Source organism: Nipponia nippon, unplaced genomic scaffold, assembly GCF_047370975.1.
Source record: "Nipponia nippon isolate SJK-2023a ecotype South Korea unplaced genomic scaffold, ASM4737097v1 scaffold_9, whole genome shotgun sequence".
NCBI classification, from domain to species: Eukaryota; Metazoa; Chordata; class Aves; order Pelecaniformes; family Threskiornithidae; genus Nipponia; species Nipponia nippon.
This window is the reverse complement of record NW_028262413.1, coordinates 25,295,547-25,310,000: the sequence shown is the minus strand read 5'-3', so window position 1 is coordinate 25,310,000 and position 14,454 is coordinate 25,295,547.

Genomic DNA, 14,454 nt, shown 5'->3' with positions numbered 1-14,454 from the left:
TGACAGTCCTGGGCTCCACACTGCTTGGGATGGTGTTGTGTGGTGTAGTTACTTGTCTGTGGAGGAAGAGAAAACAGCGAGCTGTTGGTTGGGTTTTTTTGCCAAACTTCTGTATTAGATCGCTGCTATTGGCCATGAAGCACTTAGAGCTAGAGTATTCTGGAGTGCCAAGTTAGTTATTGGCCAAACTCTACTGAGATTTCTGCTGTAAGATGTTTTAACTGCCCTCTCAATTCATGGGCACTCTTTTCTGAAACACCTTCTTACTGTTGCAAATATTACTGAAAAGTGACCCTGCCTCAACAAGAGCAGACCCAGCAACAAACATAGGCAGAGCAAGGTCAGGAACAAAAACAAGGGATGAAATACAAAGTGAGAAGCACCAATAGTGACAGCTCCTTACCAGTGAACCTACCAGCAGAAAGCACCCCGTTAGGTGATGCCATGAACTCCAGGTGCTCATCTCAGCCAAGGTGACCCAGCAACTCAGACTGTGATGATGAACCTTCCCAGCTATTGGCTTTGCTTTGGAGAAAGAGAGTCAGTCTGTCCCACCTGCACCCAAACGCTGCCGGCATGTGTGTTCTCAGCACAGGCAGCGTTTTTGTCTGTGCAAGGGCATGTATCTCTTTGGATATGTATTCTGAAGAGAGGATGGAGAGCACCTCCCTGAACAGAGAGACGAGGTTGTCACCTTGTCTGGTCAGGGACAGGCAGGAGAACCAAGTGCTAGTCTCTGCCAGGCACACTGAGAAAGGCGAACGGGAGGCTCTCCTGGCCCTGCAGTGCCATGCCCAGCTTTGGTCCCCTCCATCTGCTTGGGTCAGGTCTCCTTCCTGGCACGTGCAGAGCAAGCAGGTCAGGATGGTCAGGGCCAAGAGAAGACGAGCCATGGACAGGCAAGCAGAGCCCCAGCCGAGGGTTGCGGGGTGCTGCATTTTCTGCACGGAGCTCTCCATGCCCACAGCTCCCGCATGCAGTTGGGTGCCTGAACCCCAAAGGCCACACAGCACTGCCCCGCACCCTCGCATCCACCCAGCACCACAGCCGGAGTGTGGCCTCAGCAGCCTCCTCTCTCCTCAGGTGCCTCTCTGCAGCTTCAGGAGCCCAGCCCAACACCAGCAGCCGTCCCTTTTGCCCGGAGAGCCGGACCACCTGCCTCAGCACCCCTGAGAGCTGGACCCAATGCCAGCAGCCACTGCCTGTGCCTGGAAAACTGGCCTGCCTGCCACGGAGCCCCAGAGACTGGCCGTCACCAGCCTGGACACCTCTGCTGTGAAGAAAGGCTGAGAGAGTTGGGTTGCTCAGCCTGGAGAAGAGAAGGCTCCAGTGAGACTTTACTGAGGCATTTCAGTATATAAAGGGGGCTTATAAGTAAAGCAAAGAGAGACTTTTACCAAGGCTGGTAGTGACAGGCAAGGGTTTTAAACTGAAAGAGGGTAGATTTAGATTAGACATAGGGAAGAAATGTTTTACAATAAGGGTGACGAGACACTGGAACAGGTTGCCCAGAGGAGTTGTGGGTGCCCCATCGTTGAAAGTGTTAAAATACAGGTTGGATGGGGCTTTAAGCAACCTGATCTAGTTGTAAGATGTGCCTTCCCACAGCGAGGGAGTTGGACTAGATAGTCTTTAAAGGTCCCTTCCAACCCAAACCCTTCTGTGATTCTAACGGGGGGCTGAGGTGCCCCCTGCCCCTGCAGGCAGTTTTAGGGGATAGTAACAGGGCAGACCCTTTGGCTTATTGCCTCTGTGAAATACTTCCCCAGGGCAGCCTGGAGGAGCCATCCCCAGGGCTGCAGGAGGATGCACACAGTGAGGTCGTTGGGGGCCTGGTAAGGCCCCAGGGGAGGATATGGGAGGGGGCTGTTGGAGCCTGGGGTGATGCAGAGGGGTACCTGCAGCCCCACTGGGCAGATGCAGCTGCTCTGCAGTGTGGCGCGACCACCAAAAGATACTGTATTTGCCCCATCTGCAGCCTCAAAATCCCTCCTGGCAGTGCCGCGCTGGAGCTGTCACCCCCTTTCTTTGCTGTTGCCGCTTACTCTGGACCATGAGGGCCAGGCTGCGATGCTGTGAGCATCAATCCTCCGCTGAACATGCCAGAGGGAGAAGGACCCACTGCTCTGAGCAAACCCACGGCACGCATTGGCTTGAGGTAGGTGCTGCTGGAAATGGGATGTGAAATAGTAACAAGGATCTTTCTTTGGAGCTGTGCAGATATTGGCCTTTTTTTCCCCCTTCTTTTGCATTTTGTTTAGGTTTTTGCGGGTTTTTTTTATTCATTTCTTTTCTGTCACTTTGTTGTGAACCAATGAGCCTCAAATGAAATCCCTGGGGAGCAGCAAAAGTTTTGCTGCAAAACAAGTTTGTATCCGTGTCCCCCCTCCCAGGTGTGTCCTTGTTTCAGAGGGTCAGTGCTGCTTTCTGCATGGGGCTATGTCTGTGAGTCCTGCAGGGACCTGCCAAAGGGCTGCTTCCCCCAGGGAAGGGGACAGAGGAGTCACCCCGCACCATTGTCTGCCCCGCTGGTTGTGACTGACTTGTCCCTGGGGACAGCTCAGGTCCCTTTGGGGCTCGCTGGCTCTGATTTGGTACCCAGTGGTGCTTTTGCATCTCTTTGGTGCCATTCCTTGTGTATTCTGCACTCCCTCCCCCTCCCACACAGGCGTGGAGTGGTTCTAAAGAAATGGCTTGTAATGAAAAAGCTGAGAGGAAAGCTCTCATCAAAACTACTCTATTGTCACCCTTTCCTCCTCCCCCAACCCCCTTTCCCAGTCCATCTCATCCCTGCAGTGGGCCTAATCCCACCCTCCTAACCTCGTGCTGGCTGCAGGAATCATCTGTGTCATCTGATGAGTAGCTAGCAACACTTCTGGTGTCATCTACAAGTGCTTTAGGAATCCATGCTCATCTAACCCACTGCTGCATCTGCAGTGGGGAGGCTCTATGCTGATCCAGTTATGGGTGCTGGCCTCAGCTTTGTGAGACCTGGGGAACCCTATCATGATGAACTGAATGGAAGCATCTCATAGACAGGCATGAGAACCTTTGCTTTCATCTTACAGCAGGGCAGAGTAAAGCTTGAACTGCTACAGCCACAGGCTATATCTTCACTGTTTCTGACTTTTTGAGCTAAAATTTTTAACATCATGCCTTGCCAATCTTCTTCAGTAAATTAAAATCCATTTTAGATCATGTCAGAAGAATGCCAGTACAACAGGTTATTAATTCTACAGCTACAACACCTGGAGTAGAGTACACTCATGATAATAGCCAAGTACCAAAGTGAATAGCTCCAGTCTTGGTTGGGGTATGAAAGTGATGCCAAGAGAAGGTGAGGACCAGCAACAGCTTTCATTCCTGGCACCTTTGGTGTGGGAGAAATTGCTGGATGTTTGCAATTTCCAAGCTGGGCTTTCTTCTTTCCAAGCTTTGTTTTCACCTGACAACACGGCTGAGCAAAGCCCAAACTGTTACAGCCACATGGTATATCTTCATTGTTTCTGACCTTCTGAGCTAAAACTGTCAGCAGTACCTCTTGCCAGTCTTCTGCACTAAATTAAAATCTATTTTAGATCATGTCAGAAGACTGCCAGTACAATAGTTAGAACACCTGGAGAAAACTACCTGGACTAGAGTACACTCATGATATTAGCCAAGTATCAAAGTCCACACTCCCATTCTGCAGAGGAAAGGGCTTGTTTCTCTAAAGTAACTGCTCTTCCAGTAATCTGACCAGCCCTCAGCTTACACAAATCAAAACTACACTCTGACGATCAGAAGCAAGCTTAGCTTTTTAAGGAGAGTCATGCTTTGTATCATGGTTGTTGGGCTCAAGAGGCTTCTGACTGTCTGAATCTCTTCTCTCCCACCCAGCATTAAGCAATCTGCTAACAGCACCATCAGCCATCATTAGTTTACTGCAGAGCAGCCATCAAGAACGAGAGAGAGAGAGAGAGTTAAGAAGGCTCTGTGTGCCTCTGGAGACTTTTTTGCAATGGCAGCTGCTGTGCTGGGAGTTCTTACTGTTAACACAAGGGGACAGAGGGGCTGGAGTTGCATGGTGGAGCTGCCACTGCCTGAGGAGGGGCTGTGAACCGGGTGCAGGTGGCTTTGCAGCAGCTGCTGCATGTATGCAGTCTGTGAAACTGAAAAATGTCTGAATTAAGGTGGTGAATTTTCTTAAGGCAATAGCATCCAGAGGCTTGAAACTGAAACTAAGTGACTTCAGGCTAGAAATTAGCACAGCAAAGAGATATTAGCACAGCAAAGTTAATTAACTATAGGAGTGGTTGTCCAGGGCATATGGTGGATTTTCCAGTGCTAACTGACGAGAAGGTGCATCTTAAGTGGAAGGCAGGAGCCAGGGGCAGGAATAGCTGGATCAAGTGCAGTGGCATCTGTCATGCAAGAAGCCAGAAGAGGTGATCACAGTGATCCTTCTTGACCTTAAAAGTCTGCTAATGCAGGGCTTCTTCAGAGCCTTCTCTTTTCATAAGGAAACAGATAAAAGAGGAATTATAGCTCAGGACAGTTGCTTTTTTATTTTTGTGAGGGCAGTACCCAGGGGACTGTAGGGGAAGGGTGAATGAAGGCTGAACACTGGCATGGACCTTGAGTTATATGTTGACCCAGCAACACGTAATTTTGTGTGATGAAAGGTGCTGGAGTAAGCAAGAGGCAGGGCAGGCTGAGCAACTTTTCTGCTCCTTCTCTGAACTCTGAAATCCACAGCAGAGCTTTTTAGCTGAAGGGAGGTCCCCAGAAGATAGTGCACATGTGCATGTCTCTCTCTACACCCACGCAGCTGTGGGGCGTGCACCTGAAAGCCCATACTCTTGTTAGAGAGGAAAAGTTGCTCTTTCAAAGCTCCGGTGCCACTGCCCCTCCAAATGTGCAAGTTTTCCGCCTTCCTGTGCCTTTCTCCCCTTCCTTTCCCAAAAGCCCTCCCACTCCACGTCCAGCGTCTCAGCAGAAGGTGCACTGCCTCCCTTTGGAACAAAAGTAAGTCTTGGACAGCAAGAGTCCTACTGTGCTCTTTGATGGCTCTAAAGAGGACAGAGTCCACAACAGGAGATTTTATCTCCTGCATCCTTTCCTAGCTGTACCAGTAGATAGATGTATGAGCAGATCTGACGTAGTTTCACTGTGTGTGTGAAATGTTCACTTTTCCTAAGTGAATTGCCCATTTCCTTTAGACACATAAACACATTTAACAATGAGGACTGTTCGAACATGCTCCATGCTGGAATACCTATAGATGCTGTACCATGACTGGGCAGTTTAAATATGAATCTACAATTCAGGTCAGTTTAAACACTGGCTTCCGAATGAACTACTGAGTCCAAAAACACCAGACCTTGGAGCACACTCATGTGAGTAAGTAGCAGAGGTGGGATACAGGTCTGGATGTTGCAGCTCAGTCCCATCTCGGCCCTGTAGCTTTAGGGAGCCTGCTGGAGCGTCTGTGGAAGCTGGTAGGAAGCCACCCACTAATCTGTCTGGGGTCTTTGGAGCAGATCACAAGGAAAGGCAAGGCTCTGCCTTCTTTAGGTCTCACAGGGAGTGACTATCAAGTGCTCACTTGTGGAAATATAAATATGGAGAGGCCTGATATATCACACTCCCACAAACCCGCCAAGGCAAGTGCCATGTGCTTACAATGGTGGAAACAACCACCGGATTGCTGGAAACATATCCCGTGCCCCATACCACCGCTTCAAACACTCTCCTGGGTCTTAAAAACCACATCCTATGGTGACACGGCACCCCAGAAAGAATTCAGTCAGATAACAGGACTCATTTCCAAAACAACCTCAAAGACACCTGGGCCAAACAGCATGGCATTGAGTAAGGTTATCACATCCCCTATCATGCACCAGCCTCCGGGAAAATCAAACAATAATTGGACTGTTAAAGACTACACTGAGAACAATGGGTGGTGGGACATTCAAACATTGGGACATGCATTTAGCAAAAGCCACCTGGTTAGTCAACACCAGGGGATCTGCCAATCGAGCTGGCCCTGCCCAATCAAAACTTTTACGTATTGTAGAAGGGGATAAAGTTCCTGTAGTGCACATAAAAAATGTGCTGGGTAAGACAGTCTGGGTTACTCCTGCCCTGAGCAAAGCCAAACCCATCCGTGGGATTGCTTTTGCTCAAGGACCTGGGTACACTTGGTGGGTGATGCGGAAGGCTGGGGAAGTCCGATATGTACCTCCAGGAGATTTGATTTTGGGTGAAAATAGCCAATGAACTGAATTTTATGATGTTAATTGCTATATAATACTGTATGTCATCACTTCTGTGGTGGCTATATGACATATCAACGGTACTATAGTAAGAATCGCCCAGATTAATGAAGAATGAATTTTGATGAAACAGAGCAAAGTGCAGCTGTGTTGGAACCAGAACTGGCTTCAGCATGCAACAATCCAACACCACACACCATCTCTCCTGCCCTGAAAGACTGTTATGACAGATGGAGCCCAAAGTCATGAACTGCATGAATTCAACAGACATTTTAAAGGGATGGCCCATAGACTAAGGGAATGATATCTGTGTGTATATATATCAAAAGACAGGAAAAGTGGTAGTGATTAATTGGAATGTATTGGAAAAGGTAGGACCTGGACATGATGTAGATGGTATGGAATAAGGGGTGGATACTGTCCTGATTTTGTCTGGGATAGAGTTAATGTTCTTCCTCGTAGCTGGTATAGTGCTGTCTTTTGGATTTAGTATGAGAATAATGTTGATAACACATTGATGTTCTGGTTGTTGCTAAGTAGTGTTTATACTAGTCAAGGACTTTTCAGCTTCCCATGCTCTGCCAGGTGCACAAGAAGCTGGGAGGGGACACAGCCAGGACAGCTGACCCAAACTGGCCAACGGGTTATTCCATACCATATGACGTCATGCTCAGTCTATACACTGGGGAGAGTTGGCGGGGGGACAGTGATCACTGATCGGGGACGGGCTGGGCATCGGTTGGTGGGTGGTGAGCAATTACATTGTGCATCACTTGTTTGGTATATTGTTTTGTCATCGTCGTCGTCGTCGTCGTCGTTGTTGTTATTATTATTATTATTTTCTCTTCCTCTCCTGTCCTGTTAAACTCTCTTTATCTCAACCCATGGGTTTTACTTTTTTTCCCCCAATTCTCTCCCCCATCCCACTGAGGGGGGGAGGGTGAGCGAGCGGCTGTGTGGTGCTTAGTTGCGGACTGGGGTTAAACCAAAACAGAAACCCATTCCAGCAGAAAATAGGATCTTTACTGGACTGCTGGCAAAGCTCCCCACATCTCTGGGCTAGGGAGACGTCAGCAGCATATGCACACCTTTGATGTTTGGGGTCCACAACAAAGATGGTTTCCATTCTGTCACAACCTCTGAGCTAAAACTATAAGCAGGAGCTGGCTCATCCTGGGACTCGGCACCAGTCAGGCACATGACTTGCGGTCCAGAAGTAGCCCTGAAAAGACCTCAGCAGCCTGCATTAATACACAGGCACGCATTTGAGATGTAAACACTGCCAAGTAATCTCTTATTTGCATCAGATGCAGAGGTGCAAATTTAGCCTTACTTCTACTGAAACTTTCCTTACAGACAGGTCATTTTCTGTGTTCATAAACTGTAGTAAAGAACTGTTTTAGCGCAATGGTTCAAACTCTGCCTATGGTGAAGAAGCCATTCAGGCAAGCTACAGTGTTATTTCCTCACTGCTATCTTGCCTCCCAGAAATCAATCCATATCAAAAGCTCCGTATGAAGACTGCATAAAAAAGCTAACTGTAAGTGCCTTTACTTGTGACTATTTTTTGTCAGGCTTCATGCAGTCAGTCTGGTTTCATTCGAGTACATTAGGACAAGTTCAGTTCACGTTTACAAGGAATCAGAGCAGGTCACATCCGTCTCGCCAGACCCCAACACCACACCTTTGTAGCATCCCTAGAAGCAATAAGCACAGAACAAGAAACATTCCTTCAAAATAAGGCCCACAGCATGTGATTTCAACAAGATGCATAGAGCATCAGCTAAGAATAACCTCTGCTTTAACTACACCTAGCTCTGCCACCTACATAAGGAGATCTTCAGGTAATGATTAGCCTGGGCTGATAGGGATCAGCTTGTGAAAGCTGCAGTGCCACAGGGAACTTTAATAAGGGTGTATGACACAGCCACGCAGGCAGCACAGCTCATTCCAAACACTTATCTTCAACAGCACAGAGGTTCTGTTTTGAGTGCTGCTTCCTGAGTATGTCCTAGGAAAACAGACTGGACTAAGGTTTATGCATGCAAATGATTCAAGGATGAAAATCCAGCAGGCTACTTGGATGGATTAAGAGAGATGTTTATAAGAAATGCAGGAATATAAAACCCTATAGAAAACCCTATAGAGCAAGCAAGACCTGCACTTGTTTCAATTTTTGTTCAAGGCTTGGTTTCTAAAGTTTCTGAAAATATCTGAAATATTTTAATTGTCTGGGAGCAAAAAAAATAGAGGAAATATTATCATAGAATATCTCAAGTTGGAAGGAACCCATAAGGATCGAGTCTAACTCCCTGCTCCTCGCAGGACTACCTAACACTGAACCATAAGACTAAGAGCATCATCCAGATGTGGCTTGAACTCTGACAGGCTGGGGAGCCTGTTCCAGTGATTGACTACCCGCTCAGTGAAGAGCCTTTTCCTAATGTCCAATCTGCACTTCCCCTGACGCAGCTTCACTCCATTTCCCCGTGTCCTATCACTGGTCACCAGAGACAGGAGATCAGCAACTCCCCCTCCGCTACCACCCCTGTAGGTGTAGACTGCGATGAGGTCGCTCCTCAGCCTTCTCTTCTCCAAGCTGAACAAACCAAGTGACCTCAGCCGCTCCTCCTAAGTTTTGCCCTTGAGGCCTTTCACGATCTTGCCCTCCTCTGGACACACTCTAATAGTTTGATGCCCTTCTTATATTGAAGCACCCAAAACTGTACACAGCACTCGAAGTGGGGCTGCACCAGTGCAGTGTAGAGTGGGACAATCACCTCCCTTGACTGGCTAGTGATACTGTGCTTGATGCACCTCAGGACACAGTTGGTACATTTGGCTGCCAGGGCACACTGTTGACTCATGTTCAACCTCGTATCAACCCAAACCCCCAGACCTCTTTCCTCAGGGCTGCTCTCCAGCAATCCCCCAGTTTGTCCATATAACCAAGATTATCCTGTCCCAGCTGGAGAATCCAGCACTTGCTCTTGTTATATTTCATATGGTTGGTGATTTCCCAGCTCTCTAGTCTATCCAGGTCTCTCTGTAAGGCCTCTGTAGCCTCAAGAGAGTCCACAGCTCCTTGTAGTTTGGTATCATCAGCAAACTTATTGTACATTCTACTCCTGCATACATATCATTTATAAAAACATTAAAGAGCATTAAAGAGGTAGAAAACTTCTTCCTTGCTAGGCACCACACACACCTTTCAGACACAGTTGGCAGTCATTTACACATTTTGTAGTCATTTAATAATTCAAAATAGAAAACATAGCTTACAACTTCATTTCATATAGCTCACAGCCATATGTCTGGCCCCTGAGCTCTTCTCATCGCCTGATCTTTCTACCCTCCTAATTACTGACATTTGAAAATGAAATGCACTGATAGAAATGGGAGACCTTCCCCCCTACTTCAGCCCATTTCTTTCTAATGTACAGTTTTAGATCATGATTTGTGTATTCTGAACTATTATGTTGCTAACATTACTTTACTGAGCACACCCTACTGTCTTTAAGTTTCAACATTGCACAAATTAGAACTCACCAGAAATATGCAGCTGCACTGCAGAAACCAACATCCGTTAATTAATAAGTCTCCATCCCTGGAGGTATTTAAAGAACGGATAGATACGGTGCTTGAAGACATGGTATAGATGGACTTTGCAGTGATAGGTTGACGGTTGGACTCGATGATCTTAAGGGTCTTTTCCAACCTTGATGATTCTGTGATTCCATGATTCTAAATTGCTCATGGATTCTGCTGCTCCATCCTGTGCACTCCCTCCTTTTTGCTTAGAATCATAGAATAGAATCATTAAGGTTGGAAAAGACCTTTAAGATCATCGAGTCCCACTGTTAACCTATCACTGCCAAGTCCACCACTAAACCATGTCCTTAAACACCATGTCTACCCTTCTTTTAAATACCTCCAGGGATGGAGACTCAACCACTTCCCTGGGCATCCTGTTCCAATGCTTGACTACCATTTCGGTGGAGAAGTTTTTTCTAATATCCAACCTAAACTTCCCCTGGCACAGCTTGAGGCCATTTCCTCTCATCCTATCACTTGTTACTTGGGAGAAGAGACTGACCCCCCACCTTGCTACAACCTCCTTTCAGGTAGTTGTAGAGAGCGATAAGGTCTCCCCTCAGCCTCCTCTTCTCCAGACTAAACAAACCCAGTTCCCTCAGCCACTCCTCACAAGACTTCTTCTCCAGACCCTTCGCCAGCTTCATTGCCCTTCTTTGGACATGCTCCAGCACCTCGATGTCCTTCTTGTAGTGAGGGGCCCAAAACTGAACACAGTACTCGAGGTGTGGCCTTACCAGTGCTGAGTACAAGGGCACTATCACCTCCCTGGTCCTCCTGGCCACACTATTCCTGATACAGGCCAGGATGCCATTGGCCCTCTTGGCCACCTGGGCACACTGCTGGCTCATGTTCAGGAGGCTGTCGACCAGCACCCCCAGGTCCTTTTCAGCCAGGCAGCTCTCCAGCCACTCTTCCCCAAGCCTGTAGCATTGCATGGGGTTGTTGTGACCCAAGTGCAGGACCTGGCACTTAGCCTTGTTGAATCTCATACAGTTGGCCCTGGCCCAACAATCCAGACTGTCCAGATCCCTCTGCAGGGCCTTCCTATCCTCCAGCAGATTGACACTTCCACCCAACTTGGCGTCATCTGCAAACTCACTGAGGGTGCGCTCAATCCCCTCATCCAGATCATCAATAAAGATGTTGAACAGGACCAGCCCCAACACTGAGCCCTGAGGAACACCACTCGTGACCAGCTGCCAACTGGATTTGATTCCATTCACCACCACTCTCTGGGCTCGGCCGTCCAGCCAGTTTTTAACCCAGTGCAGAGTGCACTTATCCAAGCTGTGAGCAGCCAGCTTCTCCAGGAGAATGCTGTGCTTCTCCCTCTCCTGTAGAAATGTATGCCCTAATCACTCACGTAATGCCTAACCCTGCTGTCATCCAAGCTGCTGCGGAAAGTGCTGCTGCCCCCATGCAGGCACTGCTGCTCCTGTGCCACTTGCATGTGTACACTTAGCAACCCTGGAATCCAGGAGATTTAGCACTTTGGGGAAGTAAAATGCCACATCTTCGAGAGGACGCTGAACAATGTGCTCAACACTTTTCCAAGATCTGTATGGGGCACAACCCCTCATATTCTGATGTTCAAATACTGTTGAAAGAGTTATTTAGAGCAGATGAAAGAGAGACGATATTTGAAAAGGATGCTGAACTGACATGACAAGGTGGAGGGTTATGCCAGCCATTCCCAGCTGCTGATCCTCATTATGATTATAATGCAGCAGGTGACATGGTAAACTGGCAAAACATGTGTTGGAACTTAATAGAGGCAATCAGAGCATGTGGGGAAATGGGCACAAATTGGTCTCAAGTGCAAGAATATCAAGAACAACCAGATGAGCACCTCAGTGACTTCTGGGCCAGGCTGAGACAAACCCTCCTAAAACACAGGTGAATGCTGGAACAGAATTTTAATGATGCATTGACTGCTAGTATATTTGTGAACCACTCCACCCCTGACATCTGTAACTATTTTAAGGATCACATGCTGGGGTGGCAAGGAGAAAATTTGCAAAACAATCTGAGCGTTGCAATATCCATTTTTGATAGTAGAGATGAAAAGAAGAAACACAAGTTAGAGAAGGTAAGGCAAAAGGAAAGACAGCAAGAGGGTAGTCTGCTTGCAGCAGCAATTATTCAAGAAATGTGAGGGTGAGGCAGAGCTCGGTCTCTATGGCAGAGACCACCAGGGAGTCAGGGAGATTGTCAGAAATGTAGGGGGCGAGGAGCCAACAATAGATTAGGTGGTGATTGGAATAATTGTTGTAACTACTGTGGGGAGCAAGGAATGTCATTTCCAACACCCATGGTTTTTTCCCTGGCATTGTCCTTCCTGGATATAACGTATATCTCAGTCACAGTCCCCAGGTTGCTCTCCATGCTGGTAAGCAGGAATCAGACTATCTGTTTTGCCAGCTGAGTCTTGCAGTCTTATTTCTTCTTTATCCTTGGGATAGCGGAGTATTTTCTGCTTGCAGTGTTGGCATGTGACATACATAGCCATATGCTACGCTTTCAGGTTACTGTTACAGGTAGAAGAACAATGTCCTGGTTTCAGCTGGGATAGAGTTAGTTTTCTTCTTAGTAGCTGGTAGAGCGCTGTGTTTTGGATTTAGGATGAGAATAATGTTGATAACACACTGATGTTTTGGTTCTTGCTGAGCAGAGTTTACACTAGTCAAGGACTTTTCAGTTTCTTGTGCTCTGCCAGGTGCATAAGAAGCTGGGAGGGAGCATAGCTAGGACAGCTGACCCAGACTGGCCAAAGGGCTATTCCATACCATATGACGTCATGCTCAGTATATAAGCTGGGGGAAGAAGAAGGAAGGGGGGTACATTGGGCGTGATGGCGTTTGTCTTCCCAAGTAACCGTTATGTGTGATGGAGCCCTGCTTTCCTGCGGATGGCTGAACACCTGCCTGCCGATGGGAAGTAGTGAATGAATTCCTTGCTTTGCTTTGCTTGTGCGCGCGGCTTTTGCTTTACCCATTATACTGTCTTTATCTCAACCCATGAGTTTTCTCACTTTTACTCTTCTGATTCTCTCCCCCATCCCACCGGAGGGGAGTGAGCAAGCAGCTGTGTGGTGTATAGTTGCTGGCTAGGGTTAAACCACAACAAACAAGCACTCCTTTGCTGGATTGGAGGCTCTCTGTCACCTTTGATGCCTGCCATTTTACTGACTGGTTTACCTTTTTGTGGCTCCAGTGTAGTTAAACACTTCTGTGATATTCTACCACTGCTGCAACTTGCATGTGTGGGCATGTATGTGATGCAAAAGTTGATATTGATAGTTTCTTCTCTAGTGATTTTGAGCACCTTCCTATGGCTATGTCTTACATCTATATTGTCATCACCATTCTGAATACCCCTTCTACTGAAGCCTTCTCCCCTTGTGTTTCCCATCTCATGGTTGTCTCATTGTGTTGTGGGGCAGGGATTTTCATGTATTTAAGTGCAGCAGCAAGGACTTCCTTGAATATGAACAAAATTGTATCAGTGGTATACAGTGTGGCCACTCTCACATTGAATCCAATGATATGCAGTCTAAGAAATCAAGATATGAAGAAGGCTTTGACGACAATGCTCATAAAACAAAAGTTGGGAAGAAGAGGTTTTGTGTAGCCAATTAGAGAAGAAAAGAAGAAACATTTCCTTAAATAAAGGCTAGATACCTTCGGTTTCATAATCATTTGATAGCAGGATTTTCTGGAGCAATGCTTTAATCTCCAGACAACTATACAAAATGGGATGAAAGTGCCCAAGGGGAAAGAACCACCCTGTTCTCCATGGTTGAGGACAAGTTGTTATCACTCACTGTGTTAGACTGAACTGAAGTCTTGTCATTTTCAAATGCATTCCCTTTCTTATTTTTTTTTTTAACATTGCTCTCCTTTAGCTGCTCGAAGATCCTCAGTCACCCTGTCACACAGAATGGAATGGTCCTGAGATTTCTCCCCTTAGGTTTATAGCATGTTTAAACTCAGTGGTTAGGATTCATCCCCTCTCATTTTAGGAATTCATGGAAAAGACACATAGGTCTTATTTTGCTTGTTTGAACAGATCTGTCTAGTGTGCTCAGAAATGTCCCTGGCTATCTGACAGGTCTGCCTGAGGCTGAGAGGAATGAAAGAGGACCGATAGGAAACTTGAACTGCTTTGAAGCAGGAAAAAGATGCTGGATCACCTAAAATGACATCAGACACCTCTAGTCTGAGGTCACAACTCCATTGCTAACAGATGCGACATATGAGATCAATCCTTCAGTAATTTCTTCACAAGCTTTTAGATGGGGTTTGACTCATTTGCCCATGCACTGGTGCCTTGCGCCACTTGAGATGTCCTTTGGTGTCCAAGGTGAGTGTTTGGGACAGGCAGAAATGACATGTGAGACCTGGCCTTCTGCAGTAGTAAATCAAGGCTATGCTCATTATCCTTGGGTATCTCAAATGTCATCAGATGTCTGCAGTTAGGAAAAGGCTTGTACCTTTACAGTTAATATTTAGAAATAGTGACTTGAGGGGATGAGTCTGTTCCCCAAGCTTTGAAACCTATGCTAGTATGAAATGACTTGTGTCCTTGAAGTGAATCTTTC